This window comes from Rhagoletis pomonella, unplaced genomic scaffold (assembly GCF_013731165.1).
Source record: "Rhagoletis pomonella isolate Grant_MI unplaced genomic scaffold, Rhpom_1.0 Rhpom_scaffold_00008, whole genome shotgun sequence".
NCBI classification, from domain to species: Eukaryota; Metazoa; Arthropoda; class Insecta; order Diptera; family Tephritidae; genus Rhagoletis; species Rhagoletis pomonella.
The window spans coordinates 44,359,636-44,387,530 of record NW_023458562.1 but is presented as its reverse complement, the minus strand read 5'-3'; the positions used below and the strand labels follow the sequence as shown (position 1 = coordinate 44,387,530).

General features: G+C 36.0%; 1 protein-coding gene and 1 long non-coding RNA gene across 3 annotated transcripts in view; one reads left to right on the top strand and one right to left on the bottom strand.

The window, feature by feature from the left end:
• The window catches only part of LOC118744930 (ice-structuring glycoprotein), a gene marked incomplete in the record, with an annotated part of 581,188 nt that overhangs the window by 437,243 nt on the left and 116,050 nt on the right, over positions 1-27,895 (top strand).
• LOC118744933 lies at positions 1,575-12,787 on the bottom strand. Of its 2 annotated transcripts, none has more exons than XR_004993596.1 (4): positions 12,656-12,787; positions 10,988-11,278; positions 5,299-5,343; positions 1,575-1,923 (listed from the first exon to the last, which is right to left on the bottom strand). It is a non-coding gene; the product is annotated as an uncharacterized LOC118744933 (long non-coding RNA). The 2 variants fall into 2 exon arrangements; XR_004993597.1 differs by lacking the exon at positions 12,656-12,787 and adding an exon at positions 12,023-12,195.

Genomic DNA, 27,895 nt, shown 5'->3' with positions numbered 1-27,895 from the left:
CTGCTGAAACTTTTAAATTCTTTCAGTTACCTCCGAAGAACAGTTTCCTGTTCTTTTTCAAAATTTTGCAATTTCGCAGCAAATATTTAATCTGCTTTAGTTCTAAGTCAATCATAGCCTCTCGGAAGGGGAAGTATACCTCATTTTAATTACTTCAACACTTTTGTAAGCCATAGATTTATACTGTGTTCATACCCAATACATTATTAGGTACCCAATTTAAAGTACAGCCAGCTGATTAATTGAAGATATAATTATGCTGAACTACAATGTTGAAGTACATTTTTTCTGAATTAAATGTTGCCATTTTTCACTTATATTTATTTTACTTTTTTTAATTTAGATTGCACTTTCTTTGCCATATATTGCACACATGTGTAGCAAAAAAAAACTTAAAATTCTATGTTGCCAATTTTCACTTATATTCTTTAGAGGTAAATTCGATTGATATCGAAGCCATAATTTAGCACCAGTAATGCGATAAATAATTAACCATCTTCGATACGGGTATAATTTAAATCCTTTTTTGCAAGAATATGTAAAAACTAATTATATAACATTGTTGCCAATTTTCACTTCAGTTCGTTGAAGTAAAATGGATTAAGATGTGATGTTTCAAATTCAGTTTGTTAGGCAAATTTAGTGTGGGTGTCAGTGATATTGTCTAACTTTTTGTCAAATATGAATACGAATTGTTAACGATTTTTTGGCTTTGTTTCATAGCACATAATTTTAATACGCAGTCGTAATACGGTAAAACGATTTTTAACAAAAAATAAATAAATAAAATTATATGTTGTAAATTTTCACCTTCTTTTTTATAGTTTTTTGGTCTAATTCATAAAAAATAAAGTGGATTTAAAGAGCTCTATAAAGTGACATTTTCATACAAATTTTCGATTTATAAAGCAGTAAAAGTCTTCTTTATTTTTTATGAATTTGGGTGTCAGTTTGTACACATAAGTACGTAACAAACTTATTAGATGCTTTTAGCCAATTTTGACTTAAAATATTTGTAAGTAAACTGAAAAGAAATTAAATGCTTTGTTGACAATTTTCACCATATGTTTTTATTAGTTTAATTTGATAGATATAATTTTCAATAATTTTTTTATTTTTTATTTTATTTATAGTTGGTAAAAAATATATATAGCCAGCCTACTTCTCTTTTTGATGAAAATAAGTACAACTTTGATTAAATCCGATGTTGCCACTTTTCACTAAAATTATTTCAAATTAATGTTGATATAAATAACACATCATTTTTTTAATGTGATTAATTGAAAAAAACTAACAGATACCGGTGGTATTGCTGTACTGCTTATTTCAGTCAAAGCAGTGTTGCCAATTTTCACTTAAATAATTCGAAGTTATACTGATACTTGGTTTTTGGCGCAAGGTCACTTAAACTGATCATTGATGTAGTTAAATTTCTTTCTCTCTAGAGAAATACTTAGATTTGTTAAAAAGCGCTGTTGCCGAGTTTCAAATAAATTTACTGATTATCAGCTTAATTAGCTAATAAAGTTTTCTAATGAATAACATATAAAATAAAATATTAAATTTCACTTAGTATAAATTTATTTCATTTTCTCAATTCTCAATTAGTTAAAACAAACATACAAACAGTAAAAGGCTTTAAATTAAACCGCAGCCAAAGAGCATTGCAAAATTTTAACTCTGCTTGCAATCACTTTTATCGATTCGCAACAATTAGTTACTTGGCTATAGTGCCTCCACTAGCGCGCCCTGTCTATTCCACACAACAAATAGTTTCCTCTTTTTGCACCTCGCCGCTCTCTCCACCGACTTTTATCCCTTTTTAGCCGACTTAATGCAAATGCACTTCATATGTAAGTTGTCTATCAACGTAGCCGCTTAGGGAACTGCCTCCTGCCATGTCCGCTGGCAGCAGTGTATTTTCTAAAAAAAAAGAAAGAAAACAATGTTAGTAAAATTTATAGCACAACTACAACTAAACTTAAGACTATACTGATAGCAATTTTCTTTTTATAGCACTACGCGCACATGCACATACATATAAGCGAGCATTTAACCCTTAACCTACTGTCGAGACTCTGCTGGCAAACAATACAAACTTGCTTGCTTGTCAAGCTTATGGGCATTTAGTAGGAAAGCTTTACGATTTTTGCACATTCATATGTATGTATGGATTGGTATGCGAATATGTACCTATATTGTTTTTATAAGACTTATAATATAAGTATATAGACAAGTATGTGTGCTCTCAATATTTGCGTACGCATTCTTCCCTCGTTATAGTGTAGTAGTTAGTAATTCGTTTGCAAATCGTTTTTTTTTTCTTAGCTAATACTTAGCTTTTATTGCACTGCGCCCGTGTCTCCTCTCTCTCACCCCGGCCAAAGCTCTAACTTAGTCCGAATGAACGAGTGCCAGTGCAAAGTACAAGTAAGCAAGCAAATAAATTATATTATGTTGATTTCCATTGGGAAATTTATTGCTGAAGTACTCAAGTCATTTCGCTCACACACTCAAACTCATACTACTAAATATACAACTATTCATTTCCTTGATCATTATTGCTTGCAATGGCTTTCAGTTGAAAGAGGAGAGTACATAAAAAAATATCTACAACATAAGTACAACAAAGCGAGTGTATGAAGAATACCAACTTTACTTCGTCGGTTTTCTTACCCATCCTTACCAAGGAGTGCCTCCACTCATTTTTTGCTCTATGTAGTGAATGAACAACGTAGTGTTGGATGTGAGTGTGAGTGCAGCGCGAGTGCTTTGCGAAATACAACTTTGCTAGCGCTCAATTATTTATAAACATTTAAAAGGTAAAAACATTCCCTGTTTTAATGTAAAAAAAATAACACTAAAATAAAAGGGTAATTTTTTATGAGAAAGTAGTACATACGAGCATAGCTCTGTAGCTATAAATGCATTGCGTGACGCGCGCAATTTAAGGGGGAAAAGTGAGTGAGTGCAATTGCCAGTGTGAGTGGGAGTGAGCTTGAAGGCTCTATTCCGCAAATATAAAGTTGCCCCATGCAATACAGCACAATGTTTCTTCAAGCGTAATGGTCGTTCGCGACTTAATCGAATGATGAGGTGTACGTTTTATGAACATTTCTACTACCACATGTACACCCATATAATCGCACACATATTAATACAGACCGGCATTAAACCCCCTAAATATGTTGCGGCAAAAATGTGAAAGTAATTGAAAATTGATTGACTACCATTTGAAATTTTATGATTTTAATAGCAGCTAATAAAATATGGTGTATTAAGGTGCATGCACGTACCTGCTTACCTTTGGGGTAAGTTCATAAAAGTCATGGCATAAAAATGGCGTCAAAGTGTTATGCGCCATCTACTAGGATTTAATGACAATTGCGGTTACGGTACATGTTAGTTTTTTTATGCGACCATTTTACCTTATTTCATTTTAGTCTTCATAGCCTTTAAAAGTTAATAAGTATGCAGGTAGTGTGCGATGCTTTATGACATAGCAGCACGTAAAATGTTGTAGGTTTTTAAAAGGATCATTGAAGGACATCATTATTGTTATGAATGCCATTAATGCCATAAAAAAAAAAATTTTGAGAAAGTTAAGAAGTTTACTTTGTCGTGGTTTACTTACTGGCTTATTTCAACGCTATATATCTACCTCAGAGATTTAGTTTTCCTATCGGAAATACACGTAAGAAAATAAGTTCATTATTCTGGGAGCAATGAAAACACTCGAAACTGTAAATGGACATGGAAAACTGTGAATGCTTTGAACGATCTCTAAACATTTTTATTAAGATCGAAATGCAGACTTCCCTTCCGGCCTGGGTTAAACGTTTCTCCTCAGCCCATAGACAGAACTCTCTTTGTTTTTGAACATCCTTCAGAAGTATGCATATCGCTCTGCTTCATGCTAATTTAGAAAAATTTTCTTAAATAGATGTTGCTTACAATTGAACAGCCGAAACCTAACGCAACTTAATGTCACGCCGAAATCTGTTTCATTTTGATTTTCTAAGCTCTAAGTTCCGTTAATTTAAGTTAAGCTGTCATATTCAGGCTTTAAGAAATCTTATCGGTTACGTCAAAGAAAAACGTGACCTGAGAACTGGTGGATAAAATCCCAGAGCTTATAATAACCAACATATATACGATGGAAACGCACTCTAAGTGTTGGCTTAAACTTCTAAAAGTTTTGTCTTCTGGAACGACATATTTCCAAACTAATTTGGAAAAAAGGATAACCGAACCTCTATCCAAAGTATATTACTTTTGTATTTCCATACCCTTGAGCAACACATACTACGCCATTATCATTTGGATTCTCAAAGATAGCTTACCGGCTTGGCTCTGACAGCAAGCTCATTCTACTCCAATCCATAGTTGCATACAAAATATACTCAGACCTATCACTGATCTGGAGACGAAGCAAGAGTTTACAAGTAATTTGCCCACCAAAACGCTAAAAAAAACGCCAGTTCTCAGGTGAGCATTTCAAGCAACAGAACATCTTCACTCACATAAAAATGCGAGTTAGGCTATATGTTTTTTTTGTGAAGACTTTTTAGTTCCAGATTCATATAAAACTTGTCTCAGGAAACACTCATCTTCCTTTGATGGACTAAAATTGCTTTCGGGTAATCACATACATAAGTCTCGACTAACCTATTCCATCTAGCCTAAAATATACCATGCATACGACCAAGTTCCGGTTAGAGATAAACATCCATCCGCTCTAACGGTTTAAGAACCCTTACCTAATGACTTTTGCAGACAGAATAATCAAAGCTAAAGGACCAATACATGCCTGAAGGCATAACCCAATATTTTCTTTTTGGTTGTTGATTTTTCCGGCGGGCTAGGAATATGTTGCATTATAGAACGATTTTCCATAATCTCTTGTCAAATTTAGTTTGAACGAACCCATACCCTAGTTGACAAATCCAGCTGTAAAACTTAAGTTTACTTACTAAATAAGTCATGGTTAGCGCTTCCTTATGGAATTTCGTCAGTATTAATAGCAAAAGTGTTGGAGGAATCAACAGTTCCACGTCGATTCAGAACGGCAGTAGGTTTTTTATGAGAAGTTTTTTCGTAGCAGAAGTTTACTCGGATGTTTTCCCTTTTATGCAGAGAAACACTGCCAACATTTTTTATGTTCTGCATATCGAAGATACAACATTGATTGTATCGAATGAAAATACACACCTTATACCATTCGGCTTTGGCGGCCTTAACAGATTTTTTCTTTTTATTTCTTTAATTTTTTTTTTTGTCACTGTCACACCTTCTTACCTTCGTCACACTTAATGGCCAAATATTTCCTCTTCTGCTCCAAACCTGCAAAATAAATAAACAATTATAGTAATTATGCTGGTATTCCAAAAATAAAATAAAAAATACACATAATTGCTTTAATTGTAGTGCTGAACTATATATACTGACGGAAGCCGGACACCCACTACATTGCTACGAAAACCTTCACTAACCCATTAAAATAAAATCTACAATAAAGCAGAGCCGTCATCGAAAAACATCTGTAATTATTACAGCAGCGCTGTCGCCGCCACAAAGACTGAGTGCGACGTTTAATGGCGCCATAAAGTTTTAATTTTTTGTAGCACGCAATGCAACGAGTGTCTGAGTAAGAGAGAGAGAGAGAGAGAGAGAGAGCGTATGAGCACATCGAATAAGTAAGCAACAGCAAGGGATGTGTGTGAATAAGCAATTGGCAAGGGTCTGCTGGTATTCGAGGATACCGACGGTATTTAGAGCTGGGCGTGTGTTCTAGGAAAAAGTGCACTCACCGGCTCTATTTGTTTTTTTTTTTCACCGAAATTATGTCTAAACACGCCAAGTCAGGCAGCAAAAGCAGAGTGTTTGTATTTGGGATTAGAAGGCGCACAAGTAAAAAGAAAACTTAGGAAAATTCCAATAAAATTAACAAAAATCAGATTGAAAGCAAAATAAAAGTTATGAAGCGGACAACTTTGTGATTTCTCTTTCTTCCTTTTGGTTTTTCCAAACACTAATCTTCCTGAAAATCCGATCGCTCTGCGCTAAATTCTATCAATCTCCGCCAGAAAGGCGAACAAGTGCGATTTTATCTACAAAAAAAAAAACAACTTCCTTTTAACCACCCATCCCAATTCATGTTTCGCGCAATTAAAAGCAAGCCAATACCCTCATCTCCGCGCCCTACGCAGTTACTCACATTTCGAGTAAATTTTCTGTTTGTCATTTGTCGCAAATGGCAATTTCGTCTGTCTTTGCCGTCGTATTTTTGATGACAGCCTGGCTACGCTCATTTTGGATTTATTTTATTCTCGTCGTCGCAAATTCTTACGAAATTCTGGTTTGAGTTTGTTGGTTTGTTTTATTTAATGTACATTTTGTTGTTGATGGCGTCTCGCAGACGCCGCCAAAAATCACTTTCGCCTTGAAACGTTGCCATCTAACACGCACATTTAAATTTGGCACTGGTGAGTGGAAGCTTGGGAGTGGTGAGGTGGTTTTTGCAATCTTAGAGGTTAAAGGCCAGCGTGTAGGAAGCTTGAAAGTATATTTAAGAGCTCTTGAGTTGGCTGAATAGGTTTTTCTACATGGTCTATTGTCAGATTACTTTATCGAAGACTCTTATTAATTGGGTTCGGTCAAGTTTTTCTTGTTCTGCGACGATTTATGGTTTTGAAGAGCTTGTGATCCTACTTGCTAGGACCTGACTTGAGTTTGAAGCATTTATTTTTGAGTCCTTAGTCCAGGAAAAACTTGGCCATTAGAGACTCTTGCAAAAGGCTCTACTTTCTTTTTAATTCAATCATATATAGTTTGTTTGAAGAGGACACAGATAAATATTCTAAGAACAAAAATGCTGCATTCGATCGATATGAGCCTGGGAAATATTTTGTATTGTAAGGTTGCCACCTATCTGAAAATTTGTATTAAACTACTATGAATGTTGAAAAACTTAAATGAAATGTAAAAACTGTAATGAAATGTATGTAGAATTAGCTGTCGCCTTAGAAATTAAAACATTCTAGCAAAAAAAAAATTTTTTTTCAAATTTATATTAAGTCAACGCTAATAAGCAAGAAGTTTTTAAGAGAGCATTTTGATGTTGAAATTTTTTATAAAAGAGTTGTCATTTAAAAAATTTATATTGCGTCCGGCTGCTTAAAAAATTTAAAGCCCGATCTATTCGTTTTTAAGGCAATTTGGACTCGTTTTGTTAACAATGAATTTTTAATAGAGTTGCCAACTGTTAGTTATCTAGTTTCATAAAAAAACTTGCAGTCGAAAAGCCTTTTGATTTTAAAACATGTTTACAACAGGATTGCCGAATAAAATATTAAAAATTTCACACTTCCACGCAACTGCTTACAAAAATTAAAATAATTGATCTCAAAACGAAATTCGGCGAAAATTTTAAATAAATAATTTAGCACAAACTTTAAATAGTATTGCCTCTTTATAGATAACTCATTTTCATACAAAAATTATGAATGAATGAATTATTTTCAAAATTTATATATTGTTAAATAGAGCTGTGTGCTCTATGACAACTAAACTATATTAAAATTCAGAGCAAGCTACATATCGTTACCTTAATATAGAAAGGCCCTAACTCATATAGTCGCTGAAATACAAAAGGCAGTAACTAAGTAAATATTCGTTCCCTTTTGATTGATTATGGTGCATTTCATCGATATATAAGTCCCCACATCATTTTAAGCAATAAAAAATTTTAGTCAGGTACGGCTTTTTTGCATTTCAGCGACTATATGAGTTAGGGCCTTTCTATATTAAGGTAACGATACGTAGCACACTTTTGAAATATGGTTGCCATCGGCATATGTACTTAACACATCAAACATTTTTTTGGGAATTTACAAGTACGAAATACATATTTTAAAAGGCGGTATACTTTATTTTAAAATTCATGCCATTGAAATAAAAGCAAACAAATTTTTTACATAAATAAATTTAAAACTGTTTGAGAACCTTTTCTGTGCAGAAAAAAAAATTAAGGGTAGCCACCTAAAACTAATTTAAAAAGCATTTTAGTAATGACCAGATTTTCGTATATCGACCACCCGTCTTTTGGCTCGATTTTTTTTCCCCCAAATCAAATTTCGAATTCTGAAATTTTTTCCTTACCAATGCTAATAAATATGTAATCCAAACCAAAATATGATTCAAACATAATTTAAGTTCTGTATCCACACAACGGATTCATGAGTTCATCTCTGTTGAGTCTTTAATCATCTGCTAATGTGATCCAAAACAGGGCACATTTATGCCCTAAATTTAATTACGTCCCTTTCTTTCGTTCACGTATGTACATACACACATATATGTATACCATATACATATGTACCTCCAAACATAAACCTATATCAGCGCTATCCCTCCTACCTACAAACATCCACACTTTTTGATGATTTCAGTGCGTCTTTTAATTTTGCAAATTGTTGCTGTTTTTATGATTATTTGTTGTTGGCTAAGTTCCAGCGATTAATGTTGATTCGTAGATATTTACAACTAAGGGAGTATTATTGTATTGCTTTGGCTGTGTTGTGCGCTAAATTAATGCGCCATAAAATTTTTTTGGTGAGCTCAGCAGCCCACCCACCAAATACTTGCATACACAAGTACATACATACGTATATACATACTAACAAATAAACAAACATATGTATGTATAGTATACACGTCTAAATGAAATATAAATAACAAATAGTATGTGCTCGTATTTGTAAGTTTTAATATATGTATACTTACATACATATATGTACATTAGGGGGGATCAATTTGTATGGGAAATTTTTTCAAATATGCGCGTATATCACAGAAGTATTCTACGTGTAAGTAAATTCGCTGAATAAACCATGGGCTTAAAATCAATTAAAAATTGGCAACTTGCGAAAATATGTTTCTTAGTATTTTGCTCTAGTGTCGTAAAGAAGTGCCTAAATTTTGTATAAAAATATGCTATAAGGGTTTTTTTGGTTCAAGCATGCCATTTCTGCATCTTTTTCTTAAAACTTCCATAATTATAATTTTCACATTTCCTTCGAAACCCATTTTCGAAATTTGGCAAACTCCGAATTGATGTTAGACCCATGGTTTCTTCAGCAAATTTGCTTAAAATCTATGCTATACGCGCATAATCAAAAAAAAATCATAATTGGCCCGCCCTAATGGACATAGTGTACTCTTCAGCTAATCCGCTAAAGTGTTGCACAAATATATTTAAGCGGAAAGTTGTTAGTTGGGATTTTATTTGTTTCGTTATTATTACTATTGCATTTGTTGTTATTTGTATTGGTGCTATTGCCTTTTCTACCACTCATATGTGCGTTCCACATATGTATGCATGCTTATAACAATTTTGACCTTTTTTCGTTTGCCTTTCATCCAGCAATCTCCCCGCCATCCTCTGCTTGACTGACCATTGCCTTTTCTATTGCGAATTATTGCAAAAAGCTTTTACGTTTTCATTGGCATTTCGCATTGCGTGTTGCCTTCGTTTATTACTTTTACTCTGGTTTCGCTCTTTTTTTTGCGTTTAATTTAATTTCGTTAATTGAAAATCGCAACAACGCCCACGGGTGGCAAGTGTTAGATTTTATGCCTTTTACTTTTTGTTTTCACAGTAGCCAAACAAATGCGCGTAGCGGTCAAATTGACATAGTATTAGTGCTACCGAATCGGTGGTTGCCCAGAAGCGATATGTAGTACATAAAGGTAACCGAATATTTAACCTAGCTGTAAGATCAAAAATTTGTGTTCCTGTCAGACTCAGTGCAGATTTTAATACCTTCCCAAAGGCTCAATGAAGCTATCCGCTTTGCCTCTTTCGGAGCTTAGTGCTTTCAGTTTCGGTCCGGATCGAGGATTTTGTTCGATGAGACCAGGCACCGCCTATCACCGACAAAGGGCCCTGCAAGACCGACAGTGCTCCAACTCAACTCCTCTCTCGATTATGTAGTTTAATTCCTAATTATTCTGAATCAACACCGATGCCCCTTTTTATAAACCCACTCAAACAAATGATGTAATACTTCACTTCCTTCGGCCCGAACTCTTCGAGATACTTATATCGGTTCCTACCATTAGACTTGATTGACGACTTATATAACTTAATAAACTAAACGGCCTAAACAGGGACCTAGGTTAGGAAGGCGTGTGTGGAATATGCTATACTTTCACTCGTAGACAGAATTGTCCATTGTGAGTGCCCTTTTTTAGTGAGTGTCAGGTGGAGACACGTACCTTTAATAGAAAGAGTAGCTTAAGTCATTATTCTACTGAAACAATTACTATCCCTGATGAAGCCGAGGATATCCAATAGTTTCACCTCCTCTACATCGCCCAAACTGTTTAAGATGCGTGAACCCAAGTGCTTGGTCAGCACAATATTGTTTTGTTGAAGCCGTATTTTAAAAAAGGCGCGCATGTATAAAGTCTAATGGTTTCGTATTAGAACGCCACTAAAGCTCGCACCCTCTAGCTCACTCGAGGCTCGCTATACTTTTTAATTATAATTATTCACTTCGAACTAATTATTTTTCTCACAGTGCATCCTACACTTTCTTGAGCACATGCCAATTTCAAAACATCAACTTGTCAGCGGTACATTCTATGCCTTCGACCCACAAATACCAAATTGACGCAATGTCATGAGCTTTAGCCTCTGATTTGTAGCACATACATACTTTTATATGCGGCAAGCAACACGAGTATCGATTTGCTTGCATTTTTTCGCAAATATCCGCGCCTTCTCAGTAAAAAGTGCTATGCTTAGCGCTGATGGGGGGTAGAGACAAAAAGGTGTGGTATTTAATGCGGAGCAGAGACTGGCATGAGTACACGAGAATATTCTACAATCGCTTTTCTTTCAATCGCTGCACCCTTTAGCTGTCGCCTTGCCTAGTCGAACGTTGTTTTTTTTCTTTACTTCATTTATTTTTATTTAACGTACCTTTGTCAGTGCGCGCGCTGATGTATTTTTAGCCAGAATTTTCAGTCGATTTTCTTCTCGTTCGCTCGCTTAGTCTATGCATTGCGTAGATCTTTAAAAGTGCAGCGCATCTGCTCACTTGCTGATGTCTTCGCAGCCATTGCAACTCGATTGCCCCTTGAAGATGTTCGTTGCTCTGCACTCCCATTGTTTCCATCTTCTGCTCCGGCTCGGTTTGCCTTTAATGAATGACGTTGACAGGCGGCGCGCCACAATTGCAATGAAAGTTTTGGTTGCGGCTTCAAATTTTCGCTGAAATTAAAAGAAAAAAATTGAATAAGTTATACACTGCCGGCAAAAAGTATTGGCACAAAAAATTTTTCACAATATATGCATAAATTTTTTTTTCTAATATTTTTTCGCCAATTTTTATAAAAATATAGTTTCCTCTACAACAAAAAACATAAAAATATATTTCCTACACTTTGCAAAACTCCCAAAAAATCAGCAAATTTTAATGTAATTTTTCAACTTTTTATTCAAAAGTTTTAGAATTTTTTCGAGTATCCAGTTTTGCAGTCCACTAAATTCTAGCAAAAAAAAAACTGCAAGTTCGGAGTTAGTCTAAAAATCGCAGTGATTTTTGAGAATTTTTTTCTTGAAGGTGTTTTGCATTTGTTCCATATAAAGTATTTTCGATTTTTTTTTATGGAAGAGACGCGTGAAAAATTGTTGACAAAAATCAACGGTCATTCCTAGCTACTTAAAAGTTGTACATTATTGTAATTAAATTTATTGAGCTACAAACCTGCATACTCAAAAAAAAATTCGGACTAAAAAGTTGAAAATTTGCAAGAAAATTTGCTGAATTGCTGAAGTTTAGGAATGATATTTTAATGTTTTTTGTTGCAGAATGAACCATATTTTTATGAAAAATTGGCGGAAAAATATTAGAGAAAAATTTTTTGCATATATGTATGTATTGGGAAAAATTTGGTGTGCCAATGCTTTTTGCCGGCAGTGTATGTATTATTTTCTTTAATTCCGCTTACTTACATCTTTCTTATGCATTTGGTATGCGCATACATATATTTTTTTCTTACTTTGTTGCAAATTTATTTTTGTAATTTTCGCTATTAATGCAGCGCAACCAACCAGCCAACCAATGTGGCGTGCAAGACGAGCATGACGTCAACTGCAATATATGTATAAATAAATATTTTTGCAATAAGTCTATGCAATTTTTCGAAATTGACGTTGCCAATGCAAATATTTTGCAACATCACCGCGCTAACTGCCGTTATGTGGTGGTTTACATTTAGCGCCTTTGGCGCGTCCGTATTTTTTTTGGTCAACACATTTTTCAAAAATTTACTGTCGAGACTCAATTATTTTCGTTGCATTTAATCTTTCAGCAAAAAATTTTGGCGCGCTACAAAAATTGTATACGAATTTGGTTGTTTGTCGCTCCATAGCCTTTGCTGGGCATGAAATCAGACTGAGTGACATTAATTTTCATATTTTCCTATATTTTCGCAATTAAAAGAGACAAACACATTTGTGGCACATTAAGTACAAATAAAGACTATCTTTAGCACTTTTTGGGTTTGAACACATACACACAATCATATTTTAGAAAAATATTGACGTAAAAGCTTTCACACAAAAACAAAAACAACTACTATGTACCTTCATACTTCGTCTTCACCGTCACAGCATTTCCGTTGCCCCTGTGGCCGCGCCAGCACTCAATTTCGTATTTCACGTCATTCATCTGTCCATTGCCGTCGCTAACGTGCGCTGTCACACCGACTCGACTGCCCATTACCTAGCCTATCGCTTGAACACTGGCATTAAATGTATGACTGTCGGCATTAGGTTGTTTATACATCATGCCCGTCGTTGTGCAGCGGTGTTGGTGGTGGTGGTGGTAAGGGTCCACACTGATGACTTGCAGCTGCCTTTTCGGCCAGTCGCTATTTTAAATTTTAATTATTTGGCAATTTTTACTTCCACATTTTAAGGCATATGACAGCTGTAGATTTGTCATTTTGGCGCGCTGTGCCGTAGACGCTTTGTCATAAAAATATGCGCTAGTTTTAGAAATAATTATTTTCTTTAGTGTTTGTATAGATACACTTTTTCAATAATGAAAAATTAATGAGTTTAGCCTTCGTTGGTTGGAAAATATTATAATTTTAACTAAAAATATTTTATGCACACTCACGGCTAAACTATGTAAATTCAACAATTTTTATTGTACTTTTTTCTAAACATATGATGCGTACTATAAAAAAAAAACATAGATATAAAATTTCTAAATTTTATGCAAACCTCATGAAACTCAAAAATCAAAAAATTGCTACCAGCTCCACACTTTCATATAGCTATATTAATTTGAAAGCCTGGTTGGTACCGCTTCTCTCGGCTCGGCCCCGCTTCCGTACCGTAAGGCACGCTGACCACTACTTTTTTGTCTGTGATCATTGCTATGGCCTGAATAAGTGGTCTAAGTAATTGGAGAAAAGTTAGGCAAACTCCGAATCAAAGCCTTTAGTTACCGGCAAGTGAGACTAGGCACATTGGCGACCGCCTGTAACTTTTCAAGAATTGCCTAGGAATGTAAGTTCAGGCTAAACACTGTTGCAATCGTATGGTAGCTCAAAGATCTTACACATGGAACTTATGACAACCATTTCACTTAGTGACAAATATATATGCAACGCATTCAAGATTTATAATCAAGCGGAAAAGGGAGAGTTGTGAGTCCTAGTAAAAGTGATTAGGAAGCACGGTCCTCACCTAAAGCATTCGTTAATGAAATGTGCATATCCTGACTAATGAACGAGTAAGGTATAGAGCACTTTTTCTGTATTTGTTCGGTGCATTGAAAAAAGACCAGTAACATCCTCTTACCCTTATAAAGGTTACTCGGACTAATGAACTATTATTTTATTCCTTCGCTAAGCCTCGAACCCAATGAGCAACTAAAACTGAGTACTTGGAGATTCGATTTCGGGTTTCCGTCTACGGCAATCCTAATCTCATCCGGCATAAGTAACACGAATGGCTTCATTCCTTCATATGCTCGTATACCAAGCAAAAAAGCTCAGCCGTCTATCGAGATGCCGTTGAAGAGCAGACATCTCATCAGCTTGACATAACAATCCTGGTGGTGACGAACTGACTGCTGACTCAGGTCAGAGATACCTTACCGCCACTGCGATATCTTAACTCCACGTAAGTGCAGACAGAGTGCTCAGGAATCTGTTTCATAGTTCGATGAGAAGGTTTTTTTTTTGCTATTTATAAAATCATTTCGCATAGTAGTACACAACTCAATGCGTTTGAATGACTACTTAGGCTATTTAGCGTTAGATTATCTAGAATTTCTTATTTAAATTCTTATGTTTGCGAGCAACTTTTCATGGCTCTTTATCTTTCATTTCATTCCATTTTGCTACAACACCTTTCTCAGCTATCACACACTCCTTTGTTGACAAACATGTGCAAAAACTTGAAAGTTGAGTAGGTACACAAACAAATCAAAGTGAAGCAACATTCAAAAAAATAACAAAAAATAAAAAATCCACAGTAACTCTGCTGCCCATTCAAGGTCATCATCATTGCTGCCATTTATTTACAAACATCCTCCCTCCGCTCTAAACCAGCTTTTGCACTACAGCAGCTCGCTTAACCCTCCCTGCTTGCTTGCTTGCCCCCGCACAAGCCTCAGCTTCAACTTGTAAAACGTGCCACAATTGCGATTTTGTTCAATGCCATTTATTTTACTATATTTTTTTGTCAATTTCATTGATGCCATAGCTCCTTCAAGGCGATTGTGCGTGTGTGTGTGTGTGTTTGTGTGAGTGGACTCCTCACCCTCCATTCGCCACCCGGCAGTCAACTCGTCCCTTTTGCTTTTAACAGCTTGTCTAAGTGCCTTATTTTGATTCATTCACACGAAAAATCCGCACAAACCGCAAAAAGTCACGTACCTCCTTGTAACACTCGTACATATACATATATGTATATGTAGTGTAACTGAATGGTAAATGGTGACCGATCTGTTCGATCTATTGAAATTACTTACTCGGTGCAATGGCTGCTGGAGTTACTTGCTATTTCAAGTTTGCTTGCGTGTGTGTGCAAGAACATCACAAATCAATATGAACACACACACCGACACACAGATAAGCGTGTATAAGTGCAAATAAAAGCTAGCATGCGAGCTTGTTCCTTATCTCCCCTTTGAGGATTTCGTCATTACTTTTTACCTTTGCTTACACTTCCTAATGCTGCCTGCCTTCCAGTACCTTCATTCAACTATCGGTATATGTACTCGTTCTGTTCCTCTGTTGTTGCTCTGTATTTACAACCGCTTTGTTTGGTTGGTTGCTTGCTTGTTTCTCTGCTTGAAACGCCTCAATAGCGTGAAGCCCCTATTCTGCTTTCTTAACTACGATTACTACAAACATCTAGCATGTACAAGCAGCTTAAGTATATTTAGTGCGTAAGCGTTTGCAATACATTGGCTGTGTTGTATGTGCCGCCACACATTTCCGCGAAGCCTTCTAAGTGCCGCACTAAGCTTATCGGGGTTGATACCCTCTTTGCGCTGCATGGCTTCTCGGTGTCCTACTTGGGTATGTGTTGGTATTTCTGTACTCAAAACCATACTATTCCCAACTACCGCTATTTAAAACATGCAATGTTCTACTTTTTCCAATACTAATAGTATTTGCTTGAATTTTTCACACTTATGTACTTATGCCATTAACCCTACTGGCGTTCATACTCATTCATAAAAGTGTGTTTGTCGGATAGCGTGTAGGTAAAAACTATTCCACCAAATACCACCACCATTATAAGTTTACATAAGAGTTGCTATTTATGTGCTCTACCAATCAATGCTCTCGAGTTCTGGTACTTTTCAATAGTACTATATGTTATCCTATGCTCTATAAATGGTAATGTACATAAATGGAATTCAGTCCAAATCACTTAAAATATACTCAGCAAGAAATCTTAGACGTCGGCATATGAAGAATAATGTATAGGTTCCTAATGGAAGGTTAGTCAGCTGCACGATGTTCTTTTCACTTCCAATGGCCAGAAGGTCTTTTCCTCTTTGCATGTTGAACTTTTCGCCCAGCGTTCGCTAAGTCGACTATAAGCCCATCTGCCCCGGAGCAAATCACAAATTGCGACAGTAACCTCTATGCCCTCCCTCTCAGGCGAGTTGAGCTTGATGACTACCTAATCTAGCCAGTTCATCAGTCATGTGCTTATGAAATTTCCGGCAAAGTCAACATGTCCTGGTATCCAAATCAATCCAATTTTGAAGTAATTGGAGGAGATCGGGATAGAGGCCAAGCACTCTACGACCAATTTTAATCGTACCATATGACGTTTTACTTTGTATGACGGTATTTTCGCCTATGGCTCGCTAAACCGACTACAAACCAACCCATCTCTCTCGAAGTAAACAACAGGTTGCGACAGTGACTTCTATGTCACCCTGGAATACACCTCCACCAACTCTGCCGTTCAACTTCATCCTATCCATGAAGATGTTGGTTGGACTTATGTTCCAGGTTTTCCGATCTACCATTCATAAAGTCCATGTTTTCACAGATTATCGAGTACTTAAAAGACATATTCCAGGAAGGTTAGGTTAACTTCGGCGCCAGTCCAAAGTAAGACTCACTTAGACTCAGGATCCTCTATGACACCGCATGGAATTTTTTAATTATCCCTGTTCCCCTATAAACCACTTGGTGCTTAGCAAAAAAGTGAATAAGCTTCTAACGTTCACCGCTTTGAGGCCATCGAGATCGTTGAAGAAATGGCTCCCAAGAGCTTTTGCAACGCGTTTTCACAGATCCGGGAAATGGCAGAGAAGATGTGGGATGGTTTCCTCTTCGTCTTCATCCATGCAGCTTCCGCATGCATGCGCCCAGTCTAGCTCCGTTTAATCTAATCAGACAATGTTCGGTGAAGACTCCAATCACTATGCGAATATCCTGCCTCATATTAAGTAGAGATTTGATGCGTAGGGCGTCTGTGGCTGGCTAGAGAGTTTTGGTAATGTGAAAGGTCGGTTTCATTCGCCATCTATCATTGGCAACTTCTCTGAATTTAGCATTTCCTTATCCCTTATATCTGTAGCAGTCAAGATCAATCCTTGACTCGTGAGTTCGTCAGTCTTGTAGTTTCCCTCACGGAAACCCGCGAGCTTCTTAGTCTGACGACCGAGCCCGCAATATCTACGGGTATAACGCTAAGGAAAGAGCTGGGCGTTGTAGTACAGCAGCGGTCCTTTGTACGCAGTCTAACTTATTAGCTAAACTAGACATTTCTGGTGAATACCACTAGATAATGACTACATAATTGGTTTGATATTGATTTCATATAGCCAAAAAATTATTTTGTAGAGTTAGTGATGCCTTCCTTAGCCTTAAAAACAAAGAGAAATCCATCTACACTTAAGTGAAATGTATGAGTAAGATGATCAAGCAATCCCAAAGACTCTCTTTTTATAACCAAAGAATGCATTAACTTCAAATTGAACTGAGCATCCTATTACTCGGGTATTTTAGAACAAGCCTTGAACTGACTGAGAAAAATACCCTTGACTCATTCTTCTTGCTCTTAGACAAACAAGTATAAGTATTTAACTCAACCCCGCGAGGTCCTTCGAAAGAACTGTTGCCCAAAGAGAATTTAATAAACTAATAATAATAAAACTAAGGTGCTATTGATTCTAGTTACGAACCTGGTTCAATTTTCCAGCAACTCTAAGAACTATCTTGAGCAGTTTTAGGGCAAAAGACGACGGGCATGACTCACTAAGCTATACGGGTTTTCAGTGGTTGAAAACAAAAGGTATTCGGGAGTATACCCCCTTTCTTTACAATAAAAAAAATCACGAAATGTTTGCTTCTAAATCCCCGTTACGTATCGTATAAACCACTAAAAAACAAAAAACAAAAAAATCTTGAAACTTTGCGGCATTTTCTAGACAACAACAAAAGTTGAACAAAAATGTCGGCATGTAGAAAAAGAATGTAGAAAAGTTCAAAGATAAATCAAATTCTTAAAATTTCACTGCAACGCAAAATGTTGCAAAGAAAGCTAGAACACAGTATCAATAGCAATACTGAGGCGACCAAGCAAAAGATCAAAAGCTATTCAAGTAACCGCCGCCAAATCGCTTTAAGCTAAATAAACGAACTTCCAACAAATCGCATTCGATTTGACTTGTCGCACGCTTTTTGTCTGCACTTACATACTTTGCTACAAACATACATATTTATTCACACCAACGTTTAATCTACAACAGAAAAAGTGCAAAGAGCAAGGCAGATGCTGCAGAACAAAAATAAAAACAAACAAAATTTTCAAAATAAAACCAAAGTAAATCAATTCGACTTACTTGTCGATGCTGTGAATGATTTATGCCGCCCAAAAAAAAAAAATTTTAAATTAAAGAATGAAATTTTTTGCAACATTTTGCTTTGCACGTTTCGCGCCCGAGACCAGAGCTTTTCGGCAGCTGCCGTGCAAAATTGCGTGAAGTCGCTGAAGCCAGCCAGCTTTGCAAGTGTTGTTTTCTGCCGATTTGTCTTCTTTTACTTTTCTTTTTAACACCTTTTATTTAATTTTACTTTTCCTTGCGCTCCCCTTAAATTTCTTTTCGCCTTAGTCACAGTAAGAACTTTGTAATTTTTCACTTGCGAACTTTAAAATATTGATTTTTATGAAGAATACCTCAAATTTTAATGAGATTATTTATGGTTGAAGTTTAAATGGGCGCTGAAAGCGTTGACTTATGAGCTGTTTTAAGGTGCTAGAAAAGAGGAAGTGTATTTGATGACTAAAATTAAAGAACTTTAACTTTTGAAGACGGGTAAGGCTGCCGTAGTCCACTGATTTCTGCTTCAGCCCGGTGTAAAGAAACCTATCGGTGCGAACCGAAGAAGGCTTCGATTGAATTCTCAATACACAACTCTCTGAGGGCTGCAGTGAGTAGCAGTCTCTGCAATAGAGGTACAGAAGCATATTCACGGACCAGAACGGTTTGAAACTGACGCGTAGAGTCGGACCGTGTTTGGTCAGAAACTCGCCGTTAATATCATGTTTAGGCTTTGAGATTTCCACAGCTTATTTCAGTTGGAAGTGGCCAACATAAAACAGGTAGTAGGCCTGCTACGATTCCTACTTCCAAATCAGCCAGGTTTGGGTTAAAGTACTCACTCAGTGAAATTTTAGGGAACAGATTAGCTGTCAAATTGGCTAAAGAGTGCACCCATGAGGTTATCTCTCTTGAGAGAGAGGTAGTAGTTCTTGTGCTTACATGTGAACTACCCCTAGACAGATGAACTGTCAGTCGGCAAAGTAGTAGAGTCATTCTGCTTTCAGCTCCGTATAAATTGGGAATAAGATCTCCTCGCCGTTTGGTTTTAGGCAAGGCGATTCACTCTCGTGCGATTTTTTCAATCTGATACTGGAAAGCATTATAAGAACTGCCAAACTGAACCGCCAGAAACCCAAGGAAGTCAGCGCAATATATTTCAACTTTAAAAAAGAAGCTAAAGGGGCCGGTCTATCGGTGAACAAGGACAAGACAAAGTACTTCTTGGCAACACATAAAAAGTTTCGCGTATTGTGAAGGACTTTGTCTACCTAGGATCCAGCATAACCACCACCAATATTGTCAGTCTGGAGATAAAGCGAAGAATATCTTTTACCAAAAGGTGCTACTTTGGGCTCGGTAGACAATTGAAAAGCAGACCCTCTCCCGACGAGCAAAAATCACATTCTGCAATTCTCCTATCATGTCCGTCTTTTTATATGGTGCAGAAACTGGACGATGTGTAACAAAAATGAGGTTGCTTTGGGGGTTTTCGAGAACCATTCTGCGCAAGATCTATGGCCCTATTCACGTATGAGACAAGTACGGAAGAAGATGTAATGACGAACTCTACGAGCTTTTTAACGCTGGACACAGTCAAGCGCTTAAAAATACAACAGTTGCGCTGGCTTGGACATATTGAACGCATGGATGACGACGCTCTGATGGAAAAATTTTTCGACTCCGCACCCATTGTTTGAAAACGAAAGCAAGCGCGCCTACGAATACGATGAAAGGACGACGTGCAGAGATACCTGTCCACACTGGGAATTAACTACTGGCCCAAATCCGCAAAGGAGGCATGCACCTGGTGAGACTTTTTGGTCTCGGCTCAAACCCACAAACGATTGTATAAAAAAAGACATCAACATAAACATCCAAAGGGAATAACCGATCAAAAAATATAAAGCCGATGCCAAAGGTAGATGATTTACTAATAAGCTGTCACTAAAGCTGTCACGATCAAGATAAAGCTTTCTTTGATTTTCCTACACACTAAAGCGTCTAAAGTTTACGAAAGCTTTTTTGTCAGCGAAAGATTATACAAATTTCAATGGCTAATAAAAGGAATAAACTAGAAAGTAATAAGGCTAAAAAGTAAACAAAAAGTAGTCAGTACCACAGAAGACAAAATTACGCATATCACTTTATTATTATTTTTTTTTTAACTGCTTTGCAAGTTTTTTCGCTAATTTAAATATTGGCATATCTCCTGTTTATACAAATACTGCACCATAAAAAGTGTCACACTTTTTAACTTTATTTACTAATTTTTCTCTTTTTCGAAATTTACTTTTACAACTTTTTTTCTAAGCTTGACCATAGAACAATAACATAGCTATTAGCTTAGCTGACAAGCAACAAGCTGAAGCAGAGTTGCTGCAGTACAAGCCATAGCAACACTGAGAGGATAAAGGTTAAAAAGAGTATAGAAATGTGGCGCAGTGAGGAAGTTGGAAACAAAAGGTAGTAGAAAGCTTTTGCCTGCACTCACATAAAAGGTAGTAACAGCTGGTTGAACATGGCAGCGAGGAGGACAAAAAATGCAGCAAAGGATTATTATTAAAATAATTGCTTGCACAGCAAAATACCTAGCAAAAAACTACATGCATAGATACTTAGTTGGAAGTATGAAAAGAGCACAGAAAAAAAATCAAAAATTAAAAAAATTATGAAAAAAATAAAGACTGTATGAGTAGTGTACAAAAGAAAAAAGGAAACAATTAGAAGCTACTCATTAAAACGCAGCTTTGCTGGTGCTGTTCACTAGCGTGCAGCCAGCGCGCTCGCACAAATGCTGCGTGCACTCGCTACATACCTAGCTTGCCTAACTTTCTTCAACTCTTTGCTCCGTCATTGGCACTGTCTATGCACTTCAATACAGTGGACAGTGTGTTAAAAAGCATTAAGTTCACTTTGTTTCGTTAATAACTTTTCTACAAAGTGTAGTTCCTTTATATGTATATTTTTTCTCTAATTTGTTTTTTCTCTTCCCCTTTGTTTTCCTCATTTTTTTAGGTATTAAAAATTCTGCTTTATGATGCTTTAAATGCTTTACAATCCTCTCAAATGTGCTCTGCCTCTCCACCCCCTGACTTGCAACAACTTCTCACAAATTGCATAGTCGTGTAAGTCGAGTGAAAGCCAGATGAGCACAGATAAAGTAAAAGAGAAATGGGTGCCCAGGTTAGAGTGACTGAGAGGGCAGAGCAGAGCAAGCATTGGCAAAAGCATAAAAGCGCAAAGCGTCGAGTGGAGGAGCTCAACTTTTTAATTAGCCGCATAAAAGTAGATACCTAATGACAACAGCTTAAATGTTGTTGTAAAAATGCATAGAAGGAAAATAAAAAATTGCATAGAAAAATAAAGGCAACAACAGTAAAAGCTGCTGCAATAGCAATGAAAAAAGTTAATGTTCTCCATATTAGCAAAGTGCTCTGGCAAATTTGTAGTTTTCTTTTATTTTGGACAAGCATTTACCATCATTTTGTCATTATGTTTAATGAAATGTTTTGGTGCTGGCGCTTAGCAAATTAATTGCAAGAACAAAATGATAGAAATCGGTAAAAAATTAAAAAAGGAAAAAAATTATATCTACGTATATACATAAATACATTCACACGAAGAAGCCGTGCAGCAATGTACAAAAGCATTTGTTCTCTATTGGCATGTGTTTTGTTACCAAGCGCAACGAATATCAAAAAAAAAATAGTGCAATAAAAGGACATGAAGGTAGAAATAAGTCATGGAATGTGGCGATTGAGCTAGCGCTTCTCTTCTGTTGGCAAATCTACATACATTAGCCTTACATACGTAGCCTTGTTGGTGCTTTGCAATTTTTTTAATTACTTTGCCGCTATTGTTCGGTGGCTATAAATTTTTTCTCGTTTCGAGGACTTCCTCAAAGGACAATAGTTAACAAAGGAAAAAATTTATATAATTTAAAGACTATTTGAATTTTTTTATTAATACTAACAGTGCAAATAATCTTTTGCAAAAAAAAAAACAAAAAACAGTAAATTCTATTGGCTCGGGGAGCTAAACATCGAATGGCGTTCTTCATTATTTCCTTGGCACAAATGGCAAGATCGGCTTTCTTATGCATTGGACTGAGCGCATTTAAAATCCAAACGCCAGATTTGTAGTCACCTTACCAAGTGCGCGCCGCACAGTGGTGCCAAACAAGAATTTACTCTTCAAATTGAATATATTTATATATTTTTTTTTTAGATGTAAGTAAATAAAATTTAGAAGCGATTTTTTGGGGCCCGATGTTTGATTTCTTTATATATAAAATCTTTTGGTGCAAAATGCAAAGAAGTAGTTAGCAATTTTTAGGAATATCCTGTAAATAAATATAGTTGAAAACAGATCGGCAAAATGCAAAAGTAAAAATTTAATTATTTTTCAAAATCTTTATAATTTTAAGTAGCCATTTTTATTGCCCATTAAATTTTAGTGTAATAAAAAGTTTTGCAAAATTACGCCGAAAAAAAATGTTTCCAAAAAGTGGGAAAGGTTAATGTTCTAAAAAGTAAAAATGAAAACTGTTCTGAGTAGCTTTCAATGGTTCCAGACTCCTTGAGAAGAAAACAGAAAATTGCGTAAAATTACGCTGGAAATTTTTCTTTTCAAAAAAGTCGAAAAAGTTGCGTTTTTGAAGAAAAAAAAATAAAACTGTTCTGAGTAGCTTTTTCATAGTTCTGGAGTTCCTGAAAAGGAAAAAAATTACGCAAATTACGCGAAAAAAACGAAAAAGTTAAATTTTTGGAAAAAATAAAAATTAACACTTTTCTGAGTAGCTTTTCAATTTTCAAAAAAGTCGAGTAAATTAAATGGTTGAAAAAAACAGAACTTAAAACTGTTCTGAGTAGCTTTTTAATAGATCTAGAGTTCCGGGAAAGAAAAAAAGTGTTCTGCAAAATTAGGGCCGAACAAAAATATTTTTTTCAAAAAAGTGGAAAGTTCAATTTTTGAAAAAAAAATAAAAGTTTCCTGGAATTCTACAGCTACTGAAAATTTAAATTTTTTAAAAAATTGAACTTTTTCGACCTTTTGAAAAAAAAGAAGTTTTTTGGTGTAATTTTGCAGAAATTTTTCCCCTTTTTAGTAACTCTAGAAGTATTGAAAAGCTACTCAGAACAGTTTTAGTTTTTATTTTTTTTCAAAAATTGCAACTGCTCTCAGCTACTTATCCAGAGTAATGCTTAAGGATTAAGCTTTGACTTCTTGTATAAAACACCAGTTCCACTTTTACCGAATTTACGCCGAGACCACAACTCGGCAATCATCTTCATAGTACGTCCCAAAGCGCCCAGTATCTGTGGAAATTTACCCCTTAATGCGATGGCGATATGATCAGCGTGGGCGTCGTCATTTTTAGCTATTTCTTTTAAACATATTTTTCGTAGTTACACCATTAGTAACTACAACTTTAAGCTCATTCTTTATCTTCACCTCCACAAATCGCCAATTATGCCTCGTGTCTTCTATTCCAGCGCAAATCCTTTGATTGCCATTTGACAGTGGAAAATCCCTTATCGGAGTGCATATTTTCTTGTAATTTCTTAGTTGCCACTCTTATTTCCTTTATTTCCTATATTTTATTCGCCAGCCATTTTCCTGCCATTGTTTCTACCTCCACTCGTACGTCTTTGTGTAATCTATTTGAATCTTTGGGTGCTCGCATCCTTTGGAGACTTCGATTGCTGTAAGAAAAAATTACCTTCAGCTTAGCATATTATCCTTATGTTGCTGTCGAAATTGATGCGATAACAAGTATCCTTTCAATATTTAAAGTTTCCTTTTTTTGGCATAAATAGCCGTCCAGTCTAAAGTAGCTATCTCATTCATACCCAATTCCAAGAAGTGAAGTGAAATTTTAAACGCTTTTGTACGACTATAAAGCAAGCACGAATACACACATACACCAATGCATATTCATTTACATACATATGTACATAAGTAAGTCTAACCTAAATTTAGTGCTATTTAAGCAAACAAATGCCTGCATATATTTCATTCGTTCGCAATGATTTTTAGATTTTTCAAGGCAAAGTGGCATGTGGAGTGCTGATGCCCACTTAGGTATGTGTGTATGTATGTGTGTTGGAATGGTATGCAAATATGGAATTATATATGTACCTATGTACATATCAAATACCGTAGGGAATTTCAATTGAGGGCAAAAAAGGATATTTAGTTCAATTTGATGTGGTGCGTATGGGAGTTTGTCGCTGCCCCTCGGCAGTCGGCATAAATATAAGCTTATACGTTTGGAGCTCGCATACTTGTGTGTTTACATACATATAAACATATGTATATTTTTACGGGTTTGCATAACTATGCTCCTTTAAATATTTCATTTGCTAAGCTGCCTTCTATATATGTATGTGTACGAACTACTATCACATACTTACTATTTATTTTCAACTGCCTTTGTCGTTGTATTTTGTGATTTATGGCAGTGGTAGGATTAAATTGCCTTCACATTGTGCGCACATAAGAAAATTCTCGACCAGAAAAAAGTGTCAACTGACAAGCAAAGGACACCAAATAATGCTTACTCACACCCATACACTCGCGCACGCACACGCCTACATACATATGTACATTTCATTTCTACATTCAACCCAACTTCCCTACTTGCTCTACAAAACTTAACTCTCTAGCGGTAAGTCTGTGACGCCACCGCAGTGTCGACGCGTAGCTCAAATGCCATAAAATGTTGCCTTGCCGTTGGCTAAGAAATTTGAAATTTGATGATACCAGCAGCTGGGCCGAATATGGGTGGGCGTGAACTTGCAGAAGTGATAAAAGATGTGTGCGCCAGTGACTGCGATTGTTAGGAAATACTTTAGTAAAATTAAATTTAAAAAAGCCGCTGGGTAGATGTCGCATAAATTTGCTAATAACTAAATTTACGAGGTATAACATGGAAAATAAATAGCAAAAAATAAAGCAAGGGAAATAGAAAATCCAAATTCTTTTTAAATAAGTGTCAAATTAGTTAACATATGTACATTAGCTTTTGTATAAGCTTCCACCAAATTAAGAGGTTTTATGAAATTTGCGTGCTTACAATATGTTATCCAAAGCCCAGGAAGCTCACTATTTCACGCACTATTGAAAAATCAAAATTTATTTATTTTTTCTATTTAATAGAGCTTTTAGAGGTTTCAAGTGAGCTTCCTTAAAAGCTTCGTTTTTAAAAAGCTTTCAAACACTTTTAAATTGTTATTTTTTCAAGTTATATAAAGATACGATAGCTCACTTCTTAAACGCATTGCACTTTCTGGGCTTTATACGAAAGCTTTCAGAACTTAAGCTTGTTAAAAGCTTTCATGCCATTTAAAATTTATAATAAAGCTTTCGAAAAAGGTCAGCTGCTAAACGTAAAGATATGAAAAACTGCTAATGAAATCTTAATTTTTAGAAGCTCTCTGTTACTTTTAAATATTTTAGTGGAAAGCTTTTATCTATTTTTATGTATGGCAATCATAAAGTAGCGCTGCATGGGTTATGTTTCTGCCCATAGCTGATCTAAAATAAACAAAAAATTTTGTGTAAGCTTTAAGCTTCCGGAGCAACCAAAGCATTTCCCGCGAAAAAAACGTTTTGAATCTTTATATAGAATCAAAGCTTTCTGTGTCCGTGGTAGCTTTAACTCAGTGACGACCAAAACATATCCCACGGACGAAGCTTTTGAAAACTTTCTATGAATTCTATATTAGGGACGATTAGATAGAGCTTTCACCTTACGAATATTCCTATGGAAGTCAATAGAATTAATGCTTACGCTGGTCGTCATTACAAACTTTTTTAGGCTTTAGATACATTTGGTATTAGCGTGTGCAGGAAAATAGCTCCGTCTGATCATCGCGGCTTCAAATACATGAAGTTTTTTAATGCTAGTAAATTTAGGGAAGCGTTTTCTGTTAACTAAGTTAAACTCCTCCCTTGTCCAATTTCAATTTCGCATTCATCATCTACGTGACGATGAACTTTTAATCTGTTTTGAAATATTTGTTTCACTTTTCGTAGATACAATTTCAACGATCATTTGAACTGTAACTGCATTGTCCTCCCAGCCACATATTTTTAATTAATTTAATTAAAATTAAATTCCATTCATTTACATACTTCTCATTCACCATTTTCTCCGATTGTTTCTATATAAATGTGCTGTTTGAAAACATTTTTTTTTTTTGTTTGCAGAGACAAAAATTAAATTTCAATGCTATTTTTGTCTTGTCTAACCTAGTTTTCACAAATCCCCGAAGTTCTTTTACCTCGAACGTTTGTTTAATATAACACACATACACACACACATGCACATGCTCCAAGTTTATTGCGCTACCCTTTTATGAACGCAAATCCATGGCAAGTGGTCTATATGCTTTTCAATTGCATTCTGTTAACGTTTTTCCCCTCAACAGCCAAAATCATCATTAGCAGCAAACAATTGTGGAAAGTGCATTGACTAGAGGTTGAATAAGGATTACCAAGAGAAGAGGTACATGGGCATATGCATGAGTATTTGTATTTGTAGGTATTTGGATCGTATGTGAAGGACATGCAAACATACATACATACATATTCATACACATTCGCTAACACGTCATAATCAAGCCACACCGCTGTCCTCAGCGCACTCATTGCTTCGTTGCTCGGCACACAGCTCTCAATTCAAAATGTCTCACTCCATTAGTTCAGTTAACAAACGAGCCAAGCAGCTGTGGCCGAGGTCGAGCGAAAAATGAGTGAGGCAAAAAATTGAAACCGAAAAAAAAAAACAGCAACGACGTTTGTTGGGGCCAGCACTTAAGTGGGCATGAGCAGAGCCTTGAAGTGAGTGGTTTGCTGTGCGGTAGGGAGAAAAGTGGGTGTAAGGATATGTAAGGGTATGTGCTTCAGACCACACATGTCAATTAAATGGTATAGAGCGCGCTACGTGCAATTAGCTCAATGCAATGCATGTGGCTGGGTCTATGCGCCTAAAAGCAGGCTGCGACAAAACGACAAAATGAAATATGCGCTCACATACATATGTATGTATCCTGCACAAGCATATGTTTTTATGGCATTTTCTTTCGTCTTTCCAGTATGCCATTTTCACTATTATCACCAATTTTTTGTTAGTCTTTTTTTCGTTTTGTTTGCTGGCGGACATTTTTTAGAATCATTTGGAGTAGGCGGCCATCTCGACGAGTGCCTGCCTGACCTGGCTCAACTCAACTCATTTTGGCAATTTGTGTGCTTTTTTCATGCAGTTGTTTTTTCACTAGTTGCTTCATGTGTTTTTTTTTTTTGCTCACTCCAAAATCCTGCTAAACATCCTAATATTCACTTACCTTTTTCCCTCTGTGTTCATTCCTTTATCCAGCTTTGGTTTATTTCGCCTTTAATTTTTTTCTTTTCTTCCTGATTTGATTTTCCTCTTTGTTAGCTACTTTATTTATTTTTTTCTTGTACTTCACTGTGCTCTGTGCTTTGGTTAATTTAACAGCATT